This window comes from Schistocerca nitens, chromosome 2, assembly GCF_023898315.1.
Source record: "Schistocerca nitens isolate TAMUIC-IGC-003100 chromosome 2, iqSchNite1.1, whole genome shotgun sequence".
In the NCBI taxonomy this organism is placed as follows: domain Eukaryota; kingdom Metazoa; phylum Arthropoda; class Insecta; order Orthoptera; family Acrididae; genus Schistocerca; species Schistocerca nitens.
Window position 1 is genome coordinate 482,977,087 of NC_064615.1, and position 26,126 is coordinate 483,003,212.

General features: G+C 44.6%; 1 protein-coding gene and 1 pseudogene across 2 annotated transcripts in view; both read left to right on the plus strand.

Annotated features, from left to right (window-relative positions):
- Positions 1–26,126, plus strand: part of LOC126236416 (extracellular sulfatase SULF-1 homolog) — a 799,264-nt gene that overhangs the window by 401,610 nt on the left and 371,528 nt on the right. The window lies entirely within an intron of this gene.
- On the plus strand, positions 21,864–21,981 carry LOC126238412 (5S ribosomal RNA; annotated as a pseudogene).

A 26,126-nucleotide genomic window follows, 5' to 3' on the forward strand; every position in this document is an offset into this window, starting at 1 on the left:
CAGCGTCAGATGGTCAGAATTAAAATGAAATGCAACAGAGGTGCAAGCCACTAGGGGCTGCCATGTGTCCTCTGCTACAGTCAACACAAAACTTAAACATCATGTGACCTGTGCGCCACGGCAACTTCGAGACAATACCGCCATCTGATGGCTAATTGGTAAAACAAGCTATTTCGTAAACATCTCTCGTAACTGCAGAGTCCGCAGCTCGTGGTCGTGCGGTAGCGTTCTCGCTTCCCGCGCCCGGGTTCCCGGGTTCGATTCCCGGCGGGGTCAGGGATTTTCTCTGCCTCGTGATGACTGGGTGTTGTGTGCTGTCCTTAGGTTAGTTAGGTTTAAGTAGTTCTAGGCGACTGATGACCATAGATGTTAGGTCCCATAGTGCTCAGAGCCATTTGAACCATTTTTTTGTACTGCAGAGAGGGAAATAAACAAATACCAGAACTTGAAAAAAAGAGACAGCATTGGTCGTATATTTTTTGCTATTGCAAAATCGATTTTCTGTCACTGAGTGACCATCTATATTGTATAACTTAAATTGGGATGCACTGTTGTCACTAAGCTTACGGCGATCACATAGACTATGTGATCGCCGTAAGCTTAGTGACAACAGTGCATCCCAATGTAAGTTATACAATATAGATGGTCACTCAGTGACAGAAAATCGATTTTGCAATAGTAAAAAATATACGACCAATGCTGTCTCTTTTTTTCAAGTAAACCTGTTATCTGGTCGTGGTGCACAGGACAACATGGAGTCGCCAATCAATAAATACCTGAACGGTGTACATGAAGTAATTACAATAGCGGGATACTGCATTATATAAAATACCACTAATGAATGACTGGCTGTAGTACAAAAATTCCAGAATAAATGCATAAAGAATACATGTACGAAATAATCCATTAAATGACATTACTGCTTGCTATAATAGATGCTTATAAAAACCAAAAAAGTTTTTTTGTTTAATTTACGTATATGAGCCTTAAAAAGTAGAAAGAAAATGCATCTCTGAATCTGCAAGCAGTAGTTGGTACATCGAAGTGTTAGATCTCGTCAAGCAGCGGCTTTATACCATTGAAATAACTTCTTCCGCGCAACTGCACCTGCTCGTTGAGAGAAAGTCCGTCATGCTGTAACATTTAGTTTTAATTTTGTCCGAAGAAGGTGTCTCTTGTGACACCGAAACCTAGGTCACAAATTAATTGTGTTCGCGACTGAGGGCTGTGTTTTTCAAAAAAATTTGTATTATACAACAGTCGCTGATTGACAGCCATGTTAGAAACCTTATTTTTTTAATTTCAACTGTGTGAATCCTGAAAAAGATTATTTGACATATTAAATAAGTTTCGAATTCTCATCAAACTTTAAAGTGATTGTGCAGTGTGGCTTATGAAAACTTCACTGACTACAACGAACCCCTAATCTGCTGAATGACACTCAATCACTATACCAGTACCATAACACTAAAATTAGAACACTGAAGCGCCAAAGAAATTGGTATAGGCATGCGTATTCAAATACAGAGGTATGTAAACAGGCAGAATACGGCACTGCAGTCGGCAACGCCTGCGGCCAAACATTCAGGAAACATTCCTCACACACAAATAAAGAAAATATGTTATGTGGACTTGTGTCCGGAAACGCTTAATTTCCATGTTAGAGCTCATTTTAGTTTCGTCAGTATGTTCTTCCACCTACGCTAAATGGAGCACTTCATCATGATTTCATACGGGATACTCTACCTGTGCTGCTAGAGCATGTGTCTTTGCAAGTACGACACATGTGGTTCATGCACGATGGAGCTCCTGCACATTTCAGTCGAAGTGTTCGTACGCTTCTCAACAACAGATTCGGTGACCGATGGATTGGTAGAGGCGGACCAATTCCATGGTCTCCACGCTCTCCTGACCTCAACCCTCTTGACTTTCGTTTATGGGGGCATTTGAAAGCTCTTGTCTACGCAACCCCGGTACCAAATGTAGAGACTCTTCGTGCTCGTATTGTGGACGGCTGTGATACAATACGCCATTCTCGAGGGCTGCATCAGCGCATCAGGGATTCCATGCGACGGAGGGTGGATGCATGTACCCTCGCTAACGGAGGACATTTTGAACATTTTCTGTAACAAAGTGTTTGAAGTCACGCTGGTACGTTCTTTTGCTGTGTGTTTCCATTCCACGATTAATGTGATTTGAAGAGAAGTAATAAAATGAGCTCTAACATGGAAAGTAAGCGTTTCCGGACACATGTCCACATAACATATTTTCTTTCTTTGTGTGTGAGAAATGTTTCCTGAAAGTTTGGCAGTACCTTTTTGTAACACCCTGTATAAGGCAACAAGGATCTGGCACAGTTGTTAGATCGGTTACTGCTGCTACCATGGCAGTCTGCCAAGATTTAAGTGAGTTTGAACGTGGTGTTATAGTCAACGCACGGGCAATGGGACACCGCATCTCCGAGGCAGCGATGAAGTGGGGATTTTTCCATACGACCATTTCATGTGTGTACCGTGAACATTAGGAATCCGGTAAAACCTCAAATCTCCGACATTTTTTGCGGCCGGAAAAATATCCTGCAAGAACGGAACCTGCGACGACTGCAGAGAATCATTCAACGTGACAGAAGTGCAACCCATCCGCAAATTGCTGCAGATTTCAATGCTGGGCCATCAACAAGTGCCAGGTTGCGAACAATTCAACAAAACATCACCGTTATGGGCTTTCGGAGCCGAAGGCCCCTCGTGCACCCTTGATGACGGCACGACACAGAGCTCTACGCTTCGCCTGGGCCGTCAACAGCGATAATGGACTGTTGATGACTGGAAACATGTTGCCTGGTCGGACGAGTCTCGTTTCAAACTTTATCGAGCGGATGGACATGTACGCGTATGGAGACAGTCTCATGAATCCATGGAACCTGCATGTCAGCAGAGGACTGTTCAAGCTGGCAGAGGCTCTGTAATGGTGTGGGGCGTGTGCACGTGGAGTAATATGGGACTCCTGATACGTGTAGATACGAGTGACAGGTGCCATGTACGTAAGCATCCTGTATTGATCACCTGCATCCATTCATGTCTGTTGCGCATTCCGACGGACTTGGGAAATTCCAGCAGGGCAATGCGTCACTCCACACAACCAGAATTGCTGTAGAGTGGCTCCAGGAACATTCTTCTGAGTTTAAACACTTCCCAGATGTGAACCATATGGAGCATATCTGGTATGGCTTGCAACGTGATGTTCAGAAGACATGTCTACCCTCTCGTACTCGTACGGATTTATGAACAGCCCTGCAGGATTCATGATATCAGCTCCCTCCAGCACTGCTTCAGACATTAGTCGAGTTCATGCCACTTCGTGTTGCGGCACTTCTGCGTGCTCGCGGGTCCCTATACGATATTAGGCAGGTGTACCAGTTTCTTTGGCTCTTCAGTGTATAAATCAAGCGTTACTTAGTGTAAACCAGGGACTAAAACAACGGTGTGGTATCTCACCAGTCCTTTTTGATATACAGAGTGATTCAAAAAACGACGGAAAATGGCCACTACTGTGTACCGTGCAGACGTCCTTTGCATGTGTAATAACAAAAAAATCTTGCCTTTTTACAAGTATTTCTTCTGCTGTTTATCAAAATAGTGAAGTAAGCTAATACGCTGTTTTGTTATCTGAAAAGATGTATCTATTACATACCATGTAATTTTTATGTAATTTACGTAATTATAAAATACATTTAATTACCGGTCGTGGACGCTGAATAGAACACGAAAAGAACCAGAAGTTTGGAGTTCAAAAAAGGTTTGAAACAGATCTACATTGGGCGTGCGAAGCGAACGAAACGAGCAACAACTCGATACTGAACTATGAGCAGTCGGTAGTGGAATTGTGACGAGTGGCCACGCGAAGAAGACGAGTCCGGCCGAGCGAGACCGAGACCGAGACAGAGGGGAACGGGACCGAGACTGGAACGAGACCGGCCGACGTGCCGTTCGAGCACGAGACCGACCGTTTCCCGTTCCCGGGAACTGTAAGTAGAAAGCCGCGACCAAAGTGAACTATGAAAGACCGTTCCTTAGAATTCGCTCCTCGCTCGTTCCGTTCATCTTGGTGAACCGTTCCCTTGGACCCGTTAGTTCGCGAACGACCCATCTCTAATTCAGGCCTTTGACATGTGGTCACATTAATGTGATTGGACAACACTCATATACATCTAGTGTAGAAGAATGGAACTCTGAAAACCCCACGAATCTGGACCTAGGAAGGAACAAATTTATTAAGACTGTTTCAATCGCAGACGGCAAAGTTCTCCTAGCAGACAGTGAAAGGGTCTTACAAGAAAAGTTTTTAAACTGAATAACGTTTTACGAACTTATAAAATGATTATATCTGTGAATATAACAAAAGTGATTGCAATGGAAGAGAAACATCTAAGAAGAGCAAAAACAGTCACAAACAACCAAACAAGAGAACAAGTAAATTCCTTTAGACATTTTGGACAGCGATATCAACATACGAAACTAATCTTTGTGGTTGAAAATATAGAGAATGTAATCCCATAAATGGTTATATTGTGAGATATCTTGGTACGAAGTGTGCGAGTTGCGACAATGTAATATCCATTTGGGATAACTAATGCAGCAATTCCTGTACTGCCGCGGTGAGCTGTGTAGCAGAGACCAACGGTAGAAGCTCATAAGTTGTGATTCGTCTGGTAACTTAGCCTGAAGGTAGAACGAGCTTCACATGTATGAAGTTGATATAGGAGAATGATGCTTCTGTCCCTTTCTTTTCAAGTAATAGTCTGTGTACTCATGTTATTAGAGGAAATAAGTTTTGCAGCTAAGTACGTATTTCAGATAGAACTGAACGATGTTGTTGGGACGAAGAGCCGCAGATAACTACGATTCCTTGATTGCATGCGCAGTCCTCTGAGCACACACTCGGTATATATTGTCTTCTCTCGGCGGACGCTGAGAACCGTCTTAAATTTACGTTAACATCTTACTCCTATTAACGGGACGCTAATATCACTCGCAGTGGCTACTGGCAGATTATTTACATTTTGTAGTCTGACAGAAATCATAAGACGTCAGTGCGCACACTGCAGAGACTACAGCAATTTCCTGTCAGAATACTGAAGATAATTTTTTAGGATAAAAGTTTATATTTCATAACAACGTTACTTAATGAAGATATTTTTAGTTCAAAGGCGCTGCAGAATAACCGGTTTTAGGTGCCGCTTCGTCGTCAGATGCGACGGACGTAATTCCGCCAAAAATTCTGTTTTGTGTGAGAATACTTTAGAAACTCGGGAAAAAAAACGGCAGCCATGTTATCAACAATTCGAAGAGTTCGGCGACAATGGTAGAAGTGATCCTGACTTATTCTTGAGATGTCTCACATTGCAATTTAACAAGTTCAAGTCCAATGAGACATGTTTTCATAATAAGTTATTTCATCAGTATTTATACCCAAGTTTTGTTTTTTCCCTTGGTTACAGGCATTGGAATATAGGTCTGCATGGCGCTGGACAACTAAGAAGCCTTATTAACGTCCTGAAAATTAGAGCAAGCTCTTTTTTACTATCTCTATACAGTATGCTACAATATAACAACGCAAATTTAAAACAGACTCTTGCCTGGCTTTACTGTATTCTATTACAAGATTCCTTCAATCCCAAAGAAGAGGTTAAAGTGGTTTGGCGTGGACTGTTAATGCATGTGTTCTATAGTGAAACTGTGTGTAGTTGTGATGGCATGTGTGGCATAATAAAAGTTGGCGACTCCTAGATCGTCGCTGTTTGGAGAAACAGAGCAGAACGTTTGCCGTTTATGCACACATCCACAAACGAAATAATACATACTGCATCGTTGTATCCATTTCACAGACCGAGGAAATTATTGTTGAGGAGAAGAAAGAAGATAAAGAAAAACCTTTTTGTAGAAAAGCAATTTTATTAAATACATAGTGTCCCAGGAGTAATGGACAATATTTAGGGATACGACAGAAACAATCATTATAAGCAAAAACGGTCTAGTAAACATGTGCTGTAAAATGTATAGCTTAACAGCTATGAGCAGTTGTTCAGTAGGAGGGATGTGTTTCACAGTAGCGAAGATACGTATGATTATTAGACACCGAGGAGCGCCCATTGTTCGAGTGTTTCAGCTAGGGTGTGTCCCTAAATCAGTTCCAGTGGATAGTGCTTTTATACTGAGTTTCATGAAGAAACGTTTCAATTTATTTCCTACTCGCCAGAGGATAGTGAGTCTGGAAACTCGTTGACATGTTGTTTAATTCAAGACGACCCTGCCACTTAGGTGAAAAATTGAGTGGATTTCGTAATTGAACTTAAATGTTTCCCAGTCTCCTCAAGCACGGGTCGTAGGTTTCAGGAACGACTTTCTGTTATGCGCGTGTTGTGGGAAAACTGATGAACATACTTTAATTGTTTTATGAGAGATAACTTGTCATCCCAAGGAAAGAGATCTTTTTTTTTTTTTGTCATCAGAAATCAAAGCACAGTCATCGATTTCCCATGGCCCGCGCATAACGAAAAATGCTTTCAGAATTGTGTGATCGATGTTAGAGGAGACATGGAAGCATTTTAGCATTACAGTACTAGCTCATCGCGATACACAGCATACAACACGATTTGTCAATCCAGAGTTCGGGAATTACTGATCCTGGACAATAAATGAGCCTCTTCTAGTTGCTGTTAGGAGCTCGTGGTCTTGTGGTCACCGCTGCTGAATTTTGAGCATGAGGCCCCGGGTTCTATTACCGGCCGGGTCGGGAATTTTCTCTGCTCTGGACTGGGGGTCTCTGTTGACTGGGTGTCGGCTCAAGCTTCAAATAAAAATACTTGCACCAGGTGGCCGAATTCTGCAAAACGGGATTCCCTGTGGGGATGGTGGTTATCGCTGAAAAACCGGTTTTCGGTTATATCGAGTCTTTTTCAACGTGTTGTTTTAATGTATTTCTGAAATAACCGATTTTCGTTTTTTCATTCCTATATTTCCCGCGATACACTTAGAAATGGAACTTAGATCAAAAATTTTGACTCCCGCAGTTTCAAAATACATAAAATCAATACATTAAATTAAAAATGCAAATAAAACAAAATTTAGTCCGTCCATAGTTCGCTGCTTCTCATAAAAAGTGTAAGTAGTTGAATACTACAAAAATCAGCAGTATTCTCCTATTGATTCTAATTTTGAAACTGTGTTCACAAATCATCTTGTACCACCATTTGGACACTGGGAATAGCGAACGCTAAAGGGTGAAAACTGAGCTTGAAGAACTCTGTTTTTCGTGGTAATTTGTCCGTTTTCGAGAGCTACACGCATACAAAGGCAACAGATCAACAACAATCAGGTTTTAGAGTAAAATATGAATGAAACGTTAAGTTATAAGTTTTCTCCTTATGTGATTCCACAAGTTTGTTGTGGCTCCTCCCGTTCGTAATCTTTTAAAGGAAATGGAGTATTATACTTTGCAAAGTACTTCCAGGCTAGAGATGGTGCCATTCCGTAATATAACTAATGCCGCACGACGACAGCATGAGACTGCCATGCAGACAAAATGGGGCAAGTCTCACACACTTAAAGTACACGCATACCAGCCAGTAGACCATGCCACATGGTAACAGCTCCGGCACAGCAAAGGTGTATCAATTCTTACGCCATATGTTTGTTGCTCGTTTATGTCGGCGTTGTTATTAAAAGAGCACTGATGACTTTTCCCATTTTCTGTATCAACGCACTATTTCAAAGCAATGGCAATTTTACGAATAAAAATTACTCGTTTTTTAAAAAACAGGTGTATTTGAAATCCAAAAATTTTAGCTCTGCTGCTGTGGCTAATTGATATATCGATTTTTTTACCCGGTTATCTGTAAAAAATGAAGAACACTTGCTATAATCGAGACTAAACGAATACCGAAAAACACCGCTTATTCAGAACTAAAATAGCGGTATCGGTTATAATCGGTCGGTTTTTCCTATCCGTAAGTCTCTCAGCCAAAGAAGCCATATGCACATTTCGTTTCTAGATGGTTAACACGATGGTGGTCCCTAATTTACCCAAAATTTAAAATGGAAAATTCTAGAAATGCTAGATAATCACCATACCTAATGCATATACTAAACTACTCGGTACGTGCATTATATGGCGCATTACTCGTCATACTGACCGCTGCTTCTCCCCTTCTGCCTGGAGGTAGAAATGACGACGAACTAACGAGTCGATAGGCGATCGGATCTCGTTTCTACGTTGTATGCCTGACGTGCAACTGGCCAATATGCATGTACACTTTTCTACGCTTTCGTGTTTATTAGTCACTTAACACGCCTAGTACGCCATAACGAGATAAGATCGCTTGTTAAATTGTTAGTACGTCGCGTATTTCACTCTTAAGGCGTCGTTGGATGCCATTATTAGAAGACCTTGTGGTTAACACACCGCACGCCTAGCATTTAATGTAGTTTCCGGTTTTTAATCGCAGTCGTTACTTCTCCTATTTATAGCTCCTTAGTTCGTCTCACTGGAGAAACTGGACACCGCTCCGCTTTTCCTCCTCGATAAATCTTTGGCGGTAGCATGTATCGACCTCGAGTGCTTCGTACGTAATTTAGAGATCCCTGTTGTTACATCACGGAAGGAGACATCTTACCTAGACGTTTGTTATAAATTAGTTATAAAGCACCTTGCCTTTCACGTTTTAATTAATTCGTGCTATGGAGTAAACAGATACCACTCTCCTCGTTTTTGACTCCTGTGATAACGTCTTTCTACACTCTCTGGTTGTCGCCGCAGATGACGTAAGGAATGCTGGGTTCTGTACAATGCAATGTCCCTCTCTGCGGTCGTTGGTAGCGGACGCGCTCTAGACGATGACTGCCAGCCCTCTGATGGAGGGTACCCCACTGCGTTCCTGCTGGCCCACTTGAGGCCATCTAAGGCGCCCTCAAGGTTGACTTTATAACTGGCGGCAGTGGAGGCCGATAGTCCTGCAGTAGAGATGTAACAGCTAGCATTTTCCATTCACACTGTTGTCTTTAATCAATGGGTTTTTCCAGCGCGTCCTCAATACAACATTTTTCTTTTTTAGAAGCTGAATGCGTGCTGATTGCGACAGTTTTCAATGTCGTATCGACATTCTAATCCCAGAAACTTCAGTTTTTAATCACTAAAAGTCAACATCACATGCACGGTATTTGTTTCCCAAATTTTATAATGCTGAACCGGTATCGGCCGACATTCCCGCTGAAGATGGATTTGTGGTTCAGTATGAAGCCGACGTCTACTTCGCCATCAGAAGAAAAGTTCTCGAGTTCCGTGCGAGCTGCACAGTACCGTGTATTTAAAACACATTCTTATTGGGCATGTAGATACAGCAGCGAATGGAATAATTCAACATATAGTGTGATCGTACGGGCTATCTGAGTGACGGCGGGGGTCAAGATGGGCACTGTCCGCCGTATAGACCGATTTCAACGCGTCGGATCGTGGCTGCGCTATTCGTGAACCACTCTCCATCCGCGGTCGGACAGAAACTTCGCCTGTGCCTTGCCGCCTTCTCAGTTGTGTGTAGTGAGTACCACTATTCGGGTACATTCGCCGTCACCACGAATCAACTGCCGTGTGGAAAACCTGTTGGTGAAAGGTGTCACTCTTGACTGTAGCGTATTGTAAAGGTGGTGACACGGCCCTCAGTGTCGCAGATCATCTCGCCAGTTCATTCCCTGACAACAATTGGAGGACAGCCAAGTTGTTTAGAAGCACCTCCTCGCTACGGGCTGTAGAGGAACTATGCTCGCTCCACGTCACATGATACAGACACTGGCACGAACGCGGAACATCCCGATTCTATGCTCTACACATGGAAACAGATCACATGGAATGATGAGACGTGGTACACGCCGATGACGGGATACGTGTACTTGGAAAACCACATGGGTCAGTGCACGCTCGCTTGCTCTCAGCGTACCGTCCAACTGTTTTTGTATGGACCATGTCCACATGGAACGGAGTGTGGCCCCCGATACCTCTGACATTGTGAGTTGCGGGCGATTACTTTTTGAAAAGTAATTGACAATTCTGTTGTTCCTGAACTGCGATAGAGCGGTTTTAGGAACATTCCACAGACATAAGAGTTCTTGTGTGGCCCTCCAGCTGACCTGACTTTAGTTCTGTTGAGCACATCCGATATGCCGTCGAGCGTAATGCATGCTTGTTGCACGCGACACCGACTAATCCCAATAAGTTGTGGGCAGCACTTGTCACGGGTCGTCTACCCGACACATGCCGTGTCAGACAGAGTCCACGATACGACTTGTCGCTACCAAAACGTGTAGAAAATGCGATTGCACGCCTACAATTCACCGGCTCATGAGTACACACACAGTTGGGAACGTGACTAGTCTGTCCAGGCAGCAAGTTCCCAGTTATCTTCGGCACGCTGGTGTTACCCTTTCACAGGATATAGAGGAACAATCGTCTGGGCAGGTGCGAGCAAGATGCTCTCGCAAAATGCTCTGCTCTATTTGTCAACGTCTCTGATAGGCGTTCACTTGGCAGGCACGTACTGATTCTTCTGTAACGTAGCGATACTACACTACTCGCCATTAAAATTGCTACACCACGAAGATGACGTGCTACAGACGCGAAATTTAACCGACAGGAAGAAGATGCTGTGATATGCAAACGATTAGCTTTTCAGAGCATTCACAGAAGGTTGACGCCGGTGGCGACACCTACAACGTGCTGACATCAGGAAAGTTTCCAACCGATTTCTCATACACAAACAGCAGTTGACCGGCGTTGCCTGGTGAAACGTTGTTGTGATGCCTCGTGTAAGGAGGAGAAATGCGTACCATCATGTTTCCGACTTTGATAAAGGTCGGATTGTAGCCTACAGCGATTGCCGTTTATCGTATCGCAACATTGCTGCTCGCGTTGGTCGAGGTCCAATGGCTGTTAGCAGAATATGGAATCGGTGGGTTCAGGAGGGTAATACGGAACGCCGTGCTGGATCCCATCGGCCTCGTGTCACTAGCAGTCGAGATGACAGGTATCTTATCCGCATGGCTGTAACGGATCGTGCAGCCACGTCTCGATCCCTGAGTCAACAGATGGCGACGATTGCAAGACAACAATCATCTGCACGAACAGTTCGACGACGTTTGCAGCAGCATTGACTATAAGCTCGGAGACCATGGCTGCAGTTACCCCTGACGCTGCATCACAGACAGGAACGCCTGCGATGGTGTACTTAACGACGAACCTAGGTGCAAGAATGGCAAAACGCCATTTTTTCGGGTGGATCGAGGTTCTGTTTACAGCATCATGATAGTCGCATCCGTGTTTGGCGACATCGAGGTCAACGCACATTGGAAGCGTGTATTCGTCATCGCCATACTGGCGTATCACCCGTCGTGATGGTATGGGGTGCCATTGCTTACACGTCTCGGTCAGCTCTTGTTCACATCGTGGCACTTTGAACAGTGGACGTTACATTTCAGATGTGTTACGACCCGTGGCTCTGCCCCTCATTCGATCCCTGCGAAACCCTACATTTCAGCAGGATAATGCACGACCGCATGTTGCAGGTCGACTGCTGCTCTGGCCAGCACATTCTCCATATCTCTCACCGATTGAAAACGTCTGGTCAATGGTGGCCGAGCAACTGGCTCGTCACAATACGGCAGTCACTACTCTTGATGAACTCTGGAATCGTGTTGAAGCTGCATGGGCAGCTGTAGCTGTATACGCCATCCGAGCTCTGTTATTACGACCAGAGGTAGCTGTTCTCGGTACTGATTTCTCAGGATCTATGCCCTCAAATTGCGTGAAAATGCAATCACATGTCGGTTCTAGTATAATATATTTGTCCAATGAATACCCGTTTATCATCTGCATTTCTTCTTGGTGTAGCAATTTTAATGACCAGTAGTGTATTTCTTGCCACGAGCACTCAAGAGTGTGTAGATTAGAATCTCTGCCACTTCCAGTAAAGCAGCAGGTCTGTATTGAAATACACATGTGAGAAATTCTTCACTCCACTCACAGGGCCGGCCGCAGTGGCCGTGCGGTTCTAGGCGCTGCAGTCCGGAACCGAGGGACTGCTACGGTCGGTCGCACGTTCGAATCCTGCCTCGGGCATGGATGTGTGTGATGTCCTTAGGTTAGTTAGGTTTAAGTAGCTCTAAGTTCTAGGGGACTGATGACCTAAGATGTTAAGTCCCATAGTGCTCAGAACAATTTTTTTTTTCACTCACAGGGTGATGTTTTACACGTCTGGAGGCTATCATCATCTTCTGCCACTCAGTCACATTGGCTTTCCTTTCCCTCCCTCCCTCCCCCCTTCCTCCCCCTTCCTTCTCCCATATCACACGCAGGTAACGACATAGCCACTGACGTACCTCTCTTGTAGACTCACTGCACAACGGCACATCCACCCTCCCCAAGCAGTTGATCTCTACCTCATAACTGCACGAAGACAAAGATAACCGTGTTCGTTGCCGTATTTTAAAGACACCCGTAATATGAGTATTACTCATCGTTTTATGCATATACGTGCTAAAACTTTTTGACCACCTGCTTAACAGCCTGTTGATCCACCTTCGAAACTCAATACAGCAGCATCTACTCTGCATAGCGTGGATTCGACAAGGCCTTGGTAGGATGCGGACGTTAATGGCACCAGATGTCTACGTACAGCTCATACAATTTCTGTAAATTACGGGCCGGTGGTTCATCGATACGCAGCTGCCGCCTTATAGCGTACTAGATGTGCTACATTGGTTTCAGGTCACACGAATTTAGCTTCTAAGACATCAACGTGAGTTTACTGCCAAGCACCTCTAAGACTATAGCACGATTCTGATCTTGTGACACGGACAGTTATCCTAATGTATAGTGTCATCAGCGTCGGGGAAGACATAAAGCATGAAAACGTACCAGCGGTCAGCAATAATGTCCATGTAGGGCACAGCTGTCATCGTGTCTTTGATTACTATCACAGATCCCTTAGAAACCCAGGTATATTTCCCACATAGCATACTACTGCCCCCACAAGTCTGCGTGCGTGTTTCGTCCAGCCGTCCACCTGACAACGGCGTGTCCCGTCATGGCCAACAACTTAACAATCAACTCGATGTATCCGACCACGCTACAGGTTTGCATTGATCCACTGTACAATCTCGATGTCCCGTGTTCACTGCAATCGTAACTGAGCACTTGGTTGTGACAAAATGGGAACAGGTGATGAGGCGTAGTGCCTTGCATCGATCCTTAGTAAGAGGCTGTAGCAGGTACACAGTTTCATACTCGAGTCATGTCTCACAGCCCGCATCTCGTGGTCGTGCGGTAGCGTTCTCGCTTCCCACGCCCGGGTTCCCGGGTTCGATTCCCGGCGGGGTCAGGGATTTTCTCTGCCTCGTGATGGCTGGGTGTTGTGTGCTGTCCTTAGGTTAGTTAGGTTTAAGTAGTTCTAAGTTCTAGGGGACTTATGACCACAGCAGTTGAGTCCCATAGTGCTCAGAGCCATTTGAACCATTTTCATGTCTCACATGACAGATGCTCTCGATCCAGTAGCTAGATGCAAGTTGTTACGGCTGTAGCCGAAAGGTGTCAGCATCTTACGGGCTAAGAAATTATCGGGTAGTTAAAACTATATATTTGGGAAACAAAACCGTGTTAATTGAGATTATTGCGACGTGCATTAATTACTGCTAATTTTTTAAATTAGCGCCAAAGAAACTGGTACAGGCATGCGTATTCAAATATAGAGACATGAAACACAGAATACGGCGCTGCGGTCGGCAACCCTGTATATGACAAGCGTCTGGCACAGTTGTTAGATCGGCTACTTCTGCTACGATGGCAGGCTATCAAGATTTAAGTGAGTTTGAACGTGGTGTTATGGTTGGTGCACGAGCGATGGGACATAGCGTCTCCGAGGCAACGATGAAGTGGGGATTTTTCCGTATAACTATTTCATGAGTGTACCGTGAATATCATAAATACGGTAAAACATCAAAGCTCCGACATCGCTGCGACTGGAAAAAGATCCTGCAAGAACGGAACCTGCGACGACTACAGAGAATCGTTCAGCGTGACAGAAGCGCAGACCTTACGCAAATTGCTGCAGATTTCAATGCTGGGCCATCAACAAGTTTCAGTGTGCGAACCGTTCAACGAAACATCCTCGGTATGGGCTTTCGATGCCGAAGGCCCACTCGGTATCCTTGATGACTGCACGACACAAAGCTATCCTGGACCCGTCAGCGCCGACGTTGGACTGTTGATGACTGGAAACATGTTGGAGTCGGACGAGTCTCGTTTCAAATTGTATCGAGCGAATGGACGTGAATGGGTATAGAGACAACCTCACGAATCCATGGACTCTGCATGTCAGCAGGAGATTGTTCAAGCTGTTGAAGGCTCTGTAATGGTGTGGGGCGTGTACAGTTGGAATGATATGGCACTCCTGATACGTCTACATACGACTCTGACCACGCGGCTGCTACGGTCCCAGGTTCGAATCCTGCCTCGGGCTTGGATGTGTGTGATGTCCTTAGGTTAGTTAGGTTTATGTAGTTCTAAGTCTAGGGGACTGATGACGTCAGATGTTAAGTGCCATAGTGCTTAGAGCCATTTGAACCATACGACTGTGACAGGTGACACGTACGTAAGTATCCTGTCTGATCACCTACAGCCATTCATGTCCATAGTGCATTCGACGGACTTGGTCAATTCCAGCAGGACAATGCGACACCCCACACGTCCAGATTTGCTACAGAGTGGCTCAGGAACACTCTTCTGGTTTTAAACACTTCCGCTGGCCACCAAACGCAACAGGCATGAACATTATTTAGCATATTTGGGATGCGTTACAGCCTGGTATTCAGAAGAGATCTCCACCTCTTGGTACTCTTACGAATTTGTGGACGGTCCTGCAGGATTCATGGTGTCAGTTCCCTCCAGCACTACTTCAGACATTAGTCGAGCCCATGCCACGTCGTGTTGCGGCACTTCTGCGTGCTCGCGGAGGCCCTACAGGATATCAGGCATGTGTACCAGTTTCTTTGGCTCTTCAATGTATTAGTGTGAATGATAGTGTGAATGCGAAGTATTAAGTAGATGAATACTGTTGTAGATATTAACTGAGTTTACGTTAGAGTGAGAATCTCATACTGACAGTTAACCATACTCAGGCGAAACTGTAGAGTGCCGCTGGCCAGTTTATGGGACTGGGGAAACATTTTACGATAATTTTTTTACATAAAGATAAAGTTATTTTGATATACTTGGATTCTCTAAATTTGTGCATTAAGTAAACTATTCATAAAATCGATTAAGTTATGATTGGAGAAGTAAAAGACGCGGGATTGCACGGTTTAATACTAATATCGGATTTGGTATGACGCGTATTAGCCAACCAGTGGACAGTACGTCACGGGTATGTTGTAGGCGTAGAAAATTGTTTTCTGAAGCCTAAGTTCAGTTCGGATCTCAGACGTGATATTTTCGGATGTTGATATAAGGAACTCTGAACAGACGTGTAAATTTTACGGAATAATGGCTAAAACTTGACCATGAATTGGACTCGAACGTGTAAAAGAGACAAACATATGAAATTCCGATTTTAATATGTAAACTGAAACTCTTGAATAACCACAATCTGCGTGGCGTGTTATACAAGGCGCGATCGCAAACTGAACATTCATAGTGGTCAAATTGTGTAACATTTGAGCGAGCATTCTGTCACACACAATCCGTTTGCTAATCCTATTGGTAATGGTTTGGTTAATTACCGTATTACGAGTGAGTGTGGGATCGCCAGCGTTGTAGTCTGTTGCCACATCTGCAGCAGTTCGCCGACTACTGTGGGCAGGGCTCCGACTCCCACGGACTGCGTTGAGGCGAGTATGTCCACCACCTTGTCGTCTACTCGTGGTTTCACTGTTCCACAACCACTTCCCATACATGCTCACAACAGCGGCAGCTCTACGGATGGCCAGCCTCTCTGTTTCAGAGATGCTCGTTTTCAGGCACCGGGACATCACAATCTGACCGTGTCAGAATCTTTATTTTCCCATTTGCCCGTGCTTACTGTTATCCGGTCAGTGCGAACTGCTTCTACATAATGGTTATTCGTCTTGAATCACATTCCTTCTCCTGGTACCAGATGGAAGACTGCCCTGCTACGTGAATACCATAAGATTCTTGATAACCCCGACCTTCCAATACTGAATGTGGAGCGGAAAAGTTTATGGTCAAGACTGGTATCAAAGCCGGGATTATTGCTGAAAATGAATTCAGTGCCGTCGGTAAACGTAAAATCTGCTGGAAACAAAACTATTGCTCACGATGCCTGAAACTACCTTGCATCCAGGAGAAACCCCCTGGAAATGACCAGCCTGCGGAAATTTAGACTGCTCCGAATCGCATCCGAACTGACCGTGGAGGGCGTACAGACATCTCCACGAATGGGGCAAATGTTCACCGCCATCTTGTGACTGTGGTGTTGTACGACAGACCGTTGCTCGTGTTCTATCAACATGTCACGCACATGTCTACAAGGGTCGTTTCGAATATTTCCTGAGAATGACGAGTGGGATGATAAAACACTGAAATCAAATACGAAAGCATCTTTTGCTTTATGTGTCACTGCCAAGTAACATAGCTCAACGAAGCTTGGACAACACACAGCAAAAACTGTTACAGGAAGTTATAGGGCAGAAAGTAATTGAACGAAACACTTCATTATTTTCATCATGGCAGCAACATCAGCAACCGTTACGAAATTGTCTCGAATGAAAAACAGCCCACAGTTGCACTAATTATGTTTATTCTGAATCTTGACCATGGTTTCAGCTATAATAATATATTCTTCAGAAGTCAAAAGCTTTAAAAATGAAAAGTGTCTTAGCCCAGCGGCTGCATCAAGATCAATAAAATAAAATAACTTCAACAGACATAAGCCTGTTTCGATCATAAGTAAAACTACATATGGCGCCGTATGTCCTCCGCCACTACATCTGTTATACTACATATACTATGTAGTATATGTTTCTGTGTGCATTACGTGTTCCCACCACTCTCCATATGAGGGTACGTACAGCATTCGATCGCGTCGGTGGTCCAGGCGTTGGGGTGTGCGGAGGCATAATGGTGCGTGGTGTACTGATTTCTGAGTCTTTGAACGTGATACATTCACCGGTCAACGTTAATGTGACACGGTACTTGTTCCCTACGTACGCCTCTTCGAGGGTGCTTTCAGCCTGGACATAATTTTTTTGGATGCCAATGTGCGAATGCCTTGTCTTTGAATGCATGTCTCAGTGCATGTTACTTCAGTTACCTCTCTACAGTGTAGCAGGTTAATTCCCTATGGCCCAATTTTCATCGAGTTGTGTTACCTGACAGTGATACAACATACCAAAGCTACTTTCGACCGTAAGGTAGTGTATCGGTAAACATACTCTGCCTAATATGTTCCGGGGTTCATGCATCGAATTCTGTTGGTGATAGAAAGGTAAGGTCAAGCGTATTTATAGCCCTTGGGTTAGGCACCATTTACATACACAAGTACAAGGTCAAAGTATTGGTATTTCACTGTTCTTCCTGCTTAGGAAAATGGAGCAAATCGGTTGATTCTTTTTGAATTTGATGCAGCCCGTGGTGGGCCTTAAGTGGCCCATGGAAGCACCATTAATTCATGGATGGTTTCTTAGAAAATCCCAAGAAAGGTTATTTTTACTATTTTTCATGCCAAAACCGAGCCGCGGATTCCAGCAAATGGCTGATATTTTGACGATATATTTCCAAGGTCCCGATCTTGAACAACGTTGAAAATTTTATTTATATCTTGATCCATTTCCGAGATACAGAGATTCAAAATTACCCTACTTCTACGAGTAAAATATGCACATAAAATCCGATATGAGGCGAAATTGCGTTTTATATTGTGACGTAGCACGGAGGAATATGCTGTAAAGTGTTATCGTTACCATCAGAAGGGTTCTAAGAATCCCCTGTTGTAGTACTGAAGCATATGCAAAATTTTTTGTACACGTGTAATCCGGTCTGAGGTGTAAAATTAGTTTTGCGTTATTTCCATTTCACATAAGTAAATTATAAATTAACTGACTAGTTAAGTTGTTTACATATGGATAACATGCCCTGCTGAATGGAACCAGAAGAAAAATGCTCCTATTGGAGCACAAAAAAGGCGAATATGCTCTGCCTGAGAGGTGGGGTACCAGCTGCCTGATTCTACCTTCCTCAGCCCGTTAAAAAGTCCCCAAAAATTTTGACATGCGAAAGTATTCGCGCTTTTTCATTCTGAGAAAGGAGATACTGGCACTCGCAAATAGACGGGAAAGTAATTAATACTGGAAGATGGTAGACTGTGGTTGCGGTGTAGAAAGAGCGGAGGATACAATGGCAGTGTGAGAGAAAGCGAGGGATACAGTGGCAGTAGAATATAGTTGACAATGATAGACTAGTGCTAGGAAAAGAATGAAGGAGACAGTGCCACTGGACGAGGAATAAAGATACAGAAGAAGTGGAAGTGGGCGAGAGCCAACGATAACGGGAGACAGAGTCTATGAAGAGGAAGAGGAACAGGAAGAAAGAGATAGTGACAGTGACAAGAGACAGCAGCAGTAGGAAGGAATGAATGAGGTATTGACAATAACAGAGAGCAAGAGGGAGGCCGTGACGGTGAAAGGAGATGTAGTAGTACAACAGAACGAAGGAGACCGTGATTGTGAGGCTGGAGATGATAACAGAGAGACACGAGGAGATAATGACAATGAGTTGGGCTGAATGAGTTAGTGAAAATGGGCAGGTGAGGGTGGATTCGTATGAGCGACTTACATTGATGGACTAGTGAGTGTGAGTGAGTTACAGTTTGGCGATCTTGTGGGAGTTTGAGGTGAGTTGTCTGTTAAAAAGAGCGTGAATTGTTCGCATACCAAAATTTTTGGGAAAGTTTGTAAAAGTGCTGAGGAAGGTAGACTGAGGCAGCCAGTACCCCACTTTTCACTCCGATTGGAGCATTTTTCTGCTGGTATGAAAGACCTTGATAAAATCCTACACTTATTGCCATACAAATGATAATATGCTGGAGAGCTGGATTGGAGTCTTGCTATGCAGTAATTTTGTAATCTTTGTACATCTACAGCTATTCTTGTGATTCAAAAACTTTTAATGTATGTCATACAGCAAATAAATAATAAATAATCCCAATTTGTGTCCTCTATTGTAGCTAGAATGATTCCCCACTCTACTCCGCTCATACTTCACAGGCCAATCATGCCATTGGACTATATTCAGTCTGGCGGTGGTAAGTGGTCACGATGCTTTGGCCCATCAGTGTACGTCTGATACAAAGAAGCCTGAACAACTTGTTCAACGAACAGTGCATCAAATGCGATTAGAAGCAGCAGTACATGGGTATGCGGTATGCTGACAATTTGGCAGGACGCTCGCAGTTGAAGCTGCCTGACACTAATTTGTAGTGGGCTGGAATGCCCACGCGTGCTTAAATAACAGCACCGCGGCGTCGGAACGCCTCTATTTGGAGCTATTCATCACTAGCTCTGCCCGTGCCTCCCCCATAAATCCGCTGCCGACATCCCATTATTCGAAGCAATTCACAAAGCAAACGTTATCTGCATTTGTCGAGCTGGCGGTATTCTAATTCCTCTCAACCATTCATTTTGTTACAGTGTTGCAAACTGATACGATGTTGCGGTGATACCTGTCGATCGTACTGTTTATTCCTATTGTATGGCTTTACTGTGGAGAAAAATATCTTCTAATGTTGTTTCACATTTCTGTTAGTATTCTTCGCTATTCCTGTTACTGAAGGTTGAATTAATTACAGTTCAAAAATATGCCAATATTCCTCAAACGGAAGAGATATCAGCTATCTTTGTCGTCAAAGTTCAATTTCGCGGTCTTATTGATACATCACATTGCACACCACTGTTTTTCCTTCTCAATCAGCATGATTTGTTCTTTACATTACAGTTTTGATTAAATGATATTACAACGAGTAAAACTAAAAGAAAATGAAGTTTTAACTTCATACATTTCACCCGTTGACAGCGCAAAATAAATCATGTAGGGTATATGATCAACAGTATCCAGACGTCTGTTGGACATTAATATGGTGTGTGTCCACCCTTTGGCTTTATGACACCTTGAACTTTCAGAGAAGTGTCTGAATGGTTGTGGAACAATGGCAGCCCACTCTTTGTGAAGAGCTAAAACAAGAGACGGTAGTGACGTTGGTCGCTGGGGCCTGGAGCAAAGTTAACGTTCCTACTCATACGAATCGTGTTTCATTCGGTTCAGGTCGTGACTTTGAAGAGGCCAGTCCACTGCGGGAATGTTATTGTCCAAACAAGCCACCGCCTACGAGATGCTTGCCGGCCGGGGTGGCCGAGCGGTTCTAGGCGCTACAGTCTGGAACCGCGCTACCGCTACGGTCGCAGGTTCGAATCCTGCCTCGGGCATGGATGTGTCTGATGTCCTTAGGTTAGTTAGGTTTAAGTAGTTCTAAGTTCTAGGGGACTGATGACCTCAGAAGTTACGTCCCATAGTGCTCAGAGCCATTTAGCCTACCAGATGCTTCTTTGTGAGAGGTAATATTGTCATGCTGGTACAGTAATCTTATCCGCACAGTTCCTCCGCTGGACGCCATACACAAGGCTTTTAAATGTGTCCATAACCTTTCGCATTTGGCGTTTTCTTAAGCGTAATAAGGAGACTGCACCATAACCACGTAAAACACACCCAGACCATAATACCACCTCCTCCGTTCTTCACTTTTGGCACCACACATAATGGCAGACATCTCGTGGCATTCAGCAACCCCAAACCCTTACACCATCTGAAGCGCCGCTTAGCATTAAGTTGCTGTAGCATTGTACCATCTTTTTTTCAACACCCTGCACATAATCACTGCGCTTTCTGCACTGCTGGTAGCACATCGGAACTCAAGAGTGACTTTTTCCGCTGATTTCAAGCTATTTTATACAGCCGCCCTACGCAGTGCTCGATGGTCCCTGTCGTCAGCATATGTCCGCCCAGTCTTGGTTTAACTGTGTGTGGTTGTTGTTTCGAATTTCTACTTCAAGTTCACATTATCAGCTGTCGACGTGGGCACCTTCAGAAGGGTTAAAATCCTGATGTATTACTCAGGTGACATCCAATGACTAGTCCACTTGTGAAACGTATGAGCCGTCTTGATTGACCCATTCCGCTGCTACGGCCCCTCTACTGTCTACGCCTTTTACACTGGCTAGGCCGCATCTCATGACATCTAGTCGTCAATCCTGCAGCAGTTAGTGGTGACCGGATACTGTCCTCAGATAGTGTACAACTTCAGAATTCGCTTAAATTACTGTCAGAGAAACAGTAACGAAAGCAAGATATTCGCTAGCAGATAGCAATGCTTAAAACAGTGCACTCTTGTATGGCATCGTGCAGGACTGGTTTTGTGAGCACGAGGATGAACAGCCACATCTCTCCTGGCTACCAAAGTCACCAAATCTGAATATTACTGAGCTTTTGTGGTCTACTTTGGACAGAAGGGTGCACGATCACTTTCCACCTCCATCATCGTTACCAGAAATTGCCTCTATTTTGCTGGAAGAATGGTATAAGATTCCCTTGAAAACCACATAGGACCTTTATTTACCCATTCTGGGATCACTGGAAGCTCTTCTGTATGGCAACTGGTTTTTCTGCTCCGTATTAGGCACGGCAATATGTTGTGTTTTTGGTGTTTCCATGTTTCTGTCCGCGCCCTGTACATTTACCATTTTGCTATCGCTCAACAGCGCAACGGCCTTGCCGCAGCGGATACACCGGTTCCCGTGAGATCACCGAAGTTAAGCGCTGTCGGGCGTGGTTGGCACTTGGATGGGTGACCATCCAGGCCACCATGCGCTGTTGCCAGTTTTCGGGGTGTACTCAGCCTCGTGATGCAAATTGAGGAACTACTCGGCCGAATAGTAGCGGCTTCGGTCAAGAATACCGTCATTACGACCGGGAGAGCGGTGTGCTGCCCCACGCCCCTCCTATCCGCATCCTCCTCTGAGAATTACACGGCGATCGGATGGTCCTGATGGGCCACTTGTGGCCTGTAGACGGAGTGGTGGTATCGCTCAACAACAGCTTTCCTTCTGAAGTATACCTGCAGTGGCTGCAAATCCGTAATTTTTCTTTGTCTCGTAAAGTGTTAGGCAGAGGGCCTGATATGTATAAAGTCGTTTCTTACTTCAGAATGTCCTACCGACCCCACGTTGTCCGGAACATAACAGCAATAGATGCCAAAGAATAGGCATGTCCCGGCTTCTTAGACTTCGGAAACATACCTTCACCGAGGAGTCAAGCAGTATATTGCTCCCTCCTACGTGATATCGCGAAGAGACCATGAGGATAAAATCAGAGAGATTAGAGCCCACACAGAGGCATACCGACTCTTTCTTTCCACGAACAATACGAGACAATAGAAGGGAGAACCGATAGAGGTACTCAAAGTACCCTCCGCCACACACCGTCAGGTGGCTTGCGGAGTATGGATGTAGATGTAGATGCGAGATCTTGGGGGCACCAGCGGCCCAATGAGGCGTTCCATCCACGGTGTGCGGAGGGTACAGTTCAGACGGAGATGGTTCTGCGGTGTACTGGTGGTTCCTTTCGCACCATGACTTGGACCCACTCATTCACGTTACCATGGATTTCAACCAGGCTGTTTATTTCAACATTCTCAGTGAGGAAGTTTTGTCCTTTCCTTTTTTGATCAGTACGCTGTGGACATTCCCGTCTCCCAAGATAAGAACAGCCGCGTTCAATGGACTGCAAGCATAGTTTCTTGGTTCGATGAACACTCAGACACACCGTCGCTCCTCGGCCTATCCGCTAAATCACCCGATCTTAATACCACAGAAAATACCTGGTACTATTTGGAACAGTGGCTGAAACGTAGCAGTCAACACACCGACCACCTGGCGGCTCTACAAGACCTAATCTGATAAGACACATCTGAAGAAACCCTCTTCCTCATCGAACTGAGGCCATTATCAAGACTAGAAGCGATGTCACACTGAAACAGCCTGATCTACATCTACATCTACACTCCGCAAGCCACCCAACGGTGTGTGGCGGAGGACACTTTACGCGCCACTGTCATTACCTCCCTTTCCTGTTCCAGCCGCGTATGGCTGGTTCGCGGGAAGAACGACTGCCGGAAAACCTCCGTGCGTGCTCGAATCTCTCTAATTTTACATTTGTGATCTCCTCGGGAGGTATATGTAGGGGACAGCAATATATTCGATACCTCATCCAGAAACGCACCCTCTCGAAACCTGGACAGCAAGCTACACCGCGATGCAGAGCGCCTCTCTTGCAGAGTCTGCCATTTGAGTTTGCTAAATATCTCCGTAACGCTATCACGGTTACCAAATAACCCTGGGACGAAACGCGCCGCTCTTCTTTGGATCTTCTCTATCTCCTCCGTCCACCCCAACTGGTACGGATCCCACACTGATGAGCAATACCCAAGTATAGGTCGAACGAGTGTTTTGTAAGCCATCTCCTTTGTTGATGGACTACATTTTCTAAGGACTCTCCCAATGAATCTCAACCTGGCACCCGCCTTACCAACAATTAATATTATGTTATCATTCCACTTCAAATCGTTCCGTTCGCATACTCCCAGATATTTTACAGAAGCAACTGCTACCAGTGTTTGTTCCGCTATCATATAATCATACAATAAAGGATCCTTCTTTGTATGTATTCGCAATACGTTACATTTGCCTATGTTAAGGGTCAGTTTGTCTGCTGGTCAGGTTGTCTGCTGGTGATGACTGATTTTTGTCTAGTGTAAGTGTGTAAGCCTATACACAAATGCATATGCTGCGTCATGATAACTGGCATTGATTTTTTTCGAACGCACCAAGTTGGTGATCTAAATCGGTCCACTTCGAGTCATCTACGATTGGTATACCGAATCTCGTCGAAGTACGTGGCTCGAGAGGTCTACTTTCTCCTTATTAATTCATCCGAAGTAGTAAATACAGCTCTCCATTTCAAATATTTTCAGTTTTTGGGGAATCCTTGGGGACCATTTCTAGTCATTGCTCACTCAGGCTTCGTTTTTCCCATTTTCATCTTTTCTCGCGCTTGTCCAACTTGTGGGCGCTAGTGCGTGGTACAAGACGGTGTGTCGTGCGGACGACTGGTGGTCGGGCACGGGGCTCAGCTGCGACGGGGCTGACAAGTGCCTGGCGTGAGCGCAGATTGGCCCCTCCAATTGGCTAATCGGGTCGGCCTGTTGCCCAACCGGATGGCCGCCGCTCGAGCGCAATCCGGACCGCCTCCTCCTCCTCCTCCTCCTCCTCCTACGCCGCGCGGCTTCCGACACGCGCTCACGCACGCACGCACACACACACAGACACACACACACACACACACACACACACGCCGAGTCGCGTGCTGCAGCTGCTGCTGCGTCCTCGCCCCCGTCATCGGATGACCAAGTGGGAAGTCGCGAATTACGTGCCACGCCGCCGCGCCGGCGAAGATGACACCCACTGCGTCAGCGGTGTCGCGTTCCAAACAACAGGGTCACTTTAAAAGCTTACTCGCTGTTTGCCACGTATCACCTTGGTTGGACCAGCAGCTTCTCGCCCTTAGTCACCGAGTAACTTTGTCATTTTCTCGTGGTCGGTTCAAATGGCTCTGAGCACTATGGGACTTAACATCTAAGGTCATCAGTCGCCTAGAAATTAGAACTACATAAACCTAACTAACCTAAGGACGTCACACACATCCATACCCGAGGCAGGATTCGAACCTGCGACCGTAGCGGTCATGCGGTTCCAGACTGAAGCGCCTAGAACCGCTCGTTTCTCATGGTTGAAATAAATCAGCTCGACAAGTCTAAGTCTGATATGAAAGTAGCAATTTCATTTTGTTTACGTTTCTTGTTCAGCCCGACGGAAACCCTTCAACAACAGAATACCTGATCAGTTTTCACATTTCAGCAATTAATTACTCAAAGTTTTGGAAAATGTGTCCTCTCCAAATCACATTGGTGAAGTATCGCTGGGACAATAGGTAGCACTAAGGTACGGTAATTCAGTATTCTTTACCTTCAGCATCATCTCTGTTTAATGTAACTCGTTTTGTAGCCGAATATATTTGCAGTAAAAGAAATAGATAACTAGATGGGTAGATAGATAGATAGATACACTTATCGTCCCATACATTCCTAGTGAGATCATCTTCAAGAATGTAGTACATCTCATGAAGACAGAAATACATAATACATATTTACAAATTAAAAGTTACTATTACGTTCATTTCTCAGATCCTACACAAAATGGTAGGAACTGCAATATGCGTCTGGAACACAGTTTCGTTTGAAAGTTAATACCAAACGTGTTGCAAAACGCATAAATGTATCCACACCGAATTACACAATATTATTTTACAAAATACACACCGCATCTCTGAACTGAAGATATTCATTAGTCAAACTTCATTAGTATTCACGATACTTGATATTATTAATAATACATAGCCCCTCTGGTTCCACCAAGAAATCCAGCAGTTTCGTAAGCGACTTGTCCACCAGTAAATCCCTTAGGCTTTTTCGTAAATTACGCTCTTGAATAAAACTGACATCTTCGTGGAATTAGGTAAGTGACTCCGTCCTTATTCCGTGAACCGAGCTGTTGATTTGAAAAAGAGATAATGACAAATGTCATTAACGAACAAATATGTTGAAAGTCAGTAGTTAGTATTCCCAATTCCTTGACCACGCCACTGCACTTGAATGTGCACCACAAATAATCCGTATTACACACTTTCGGCTTCAGAAAACCTTATCGTGGATTGATGAAGTATCCCGAAACATAATCCCACATAATATTACTGAATAAGAATAAACAAATAATGCCAGATTTTTTGAAATTTTTGTATCGCCATTGTCAGATAACGTCCGCTTTGAAAATTAAGATTTTATAAGGCGTTTCGTAAGTTTGGTGGTACACTCATCCCCATTGAATTTAGAATTGTCATACTACACTATC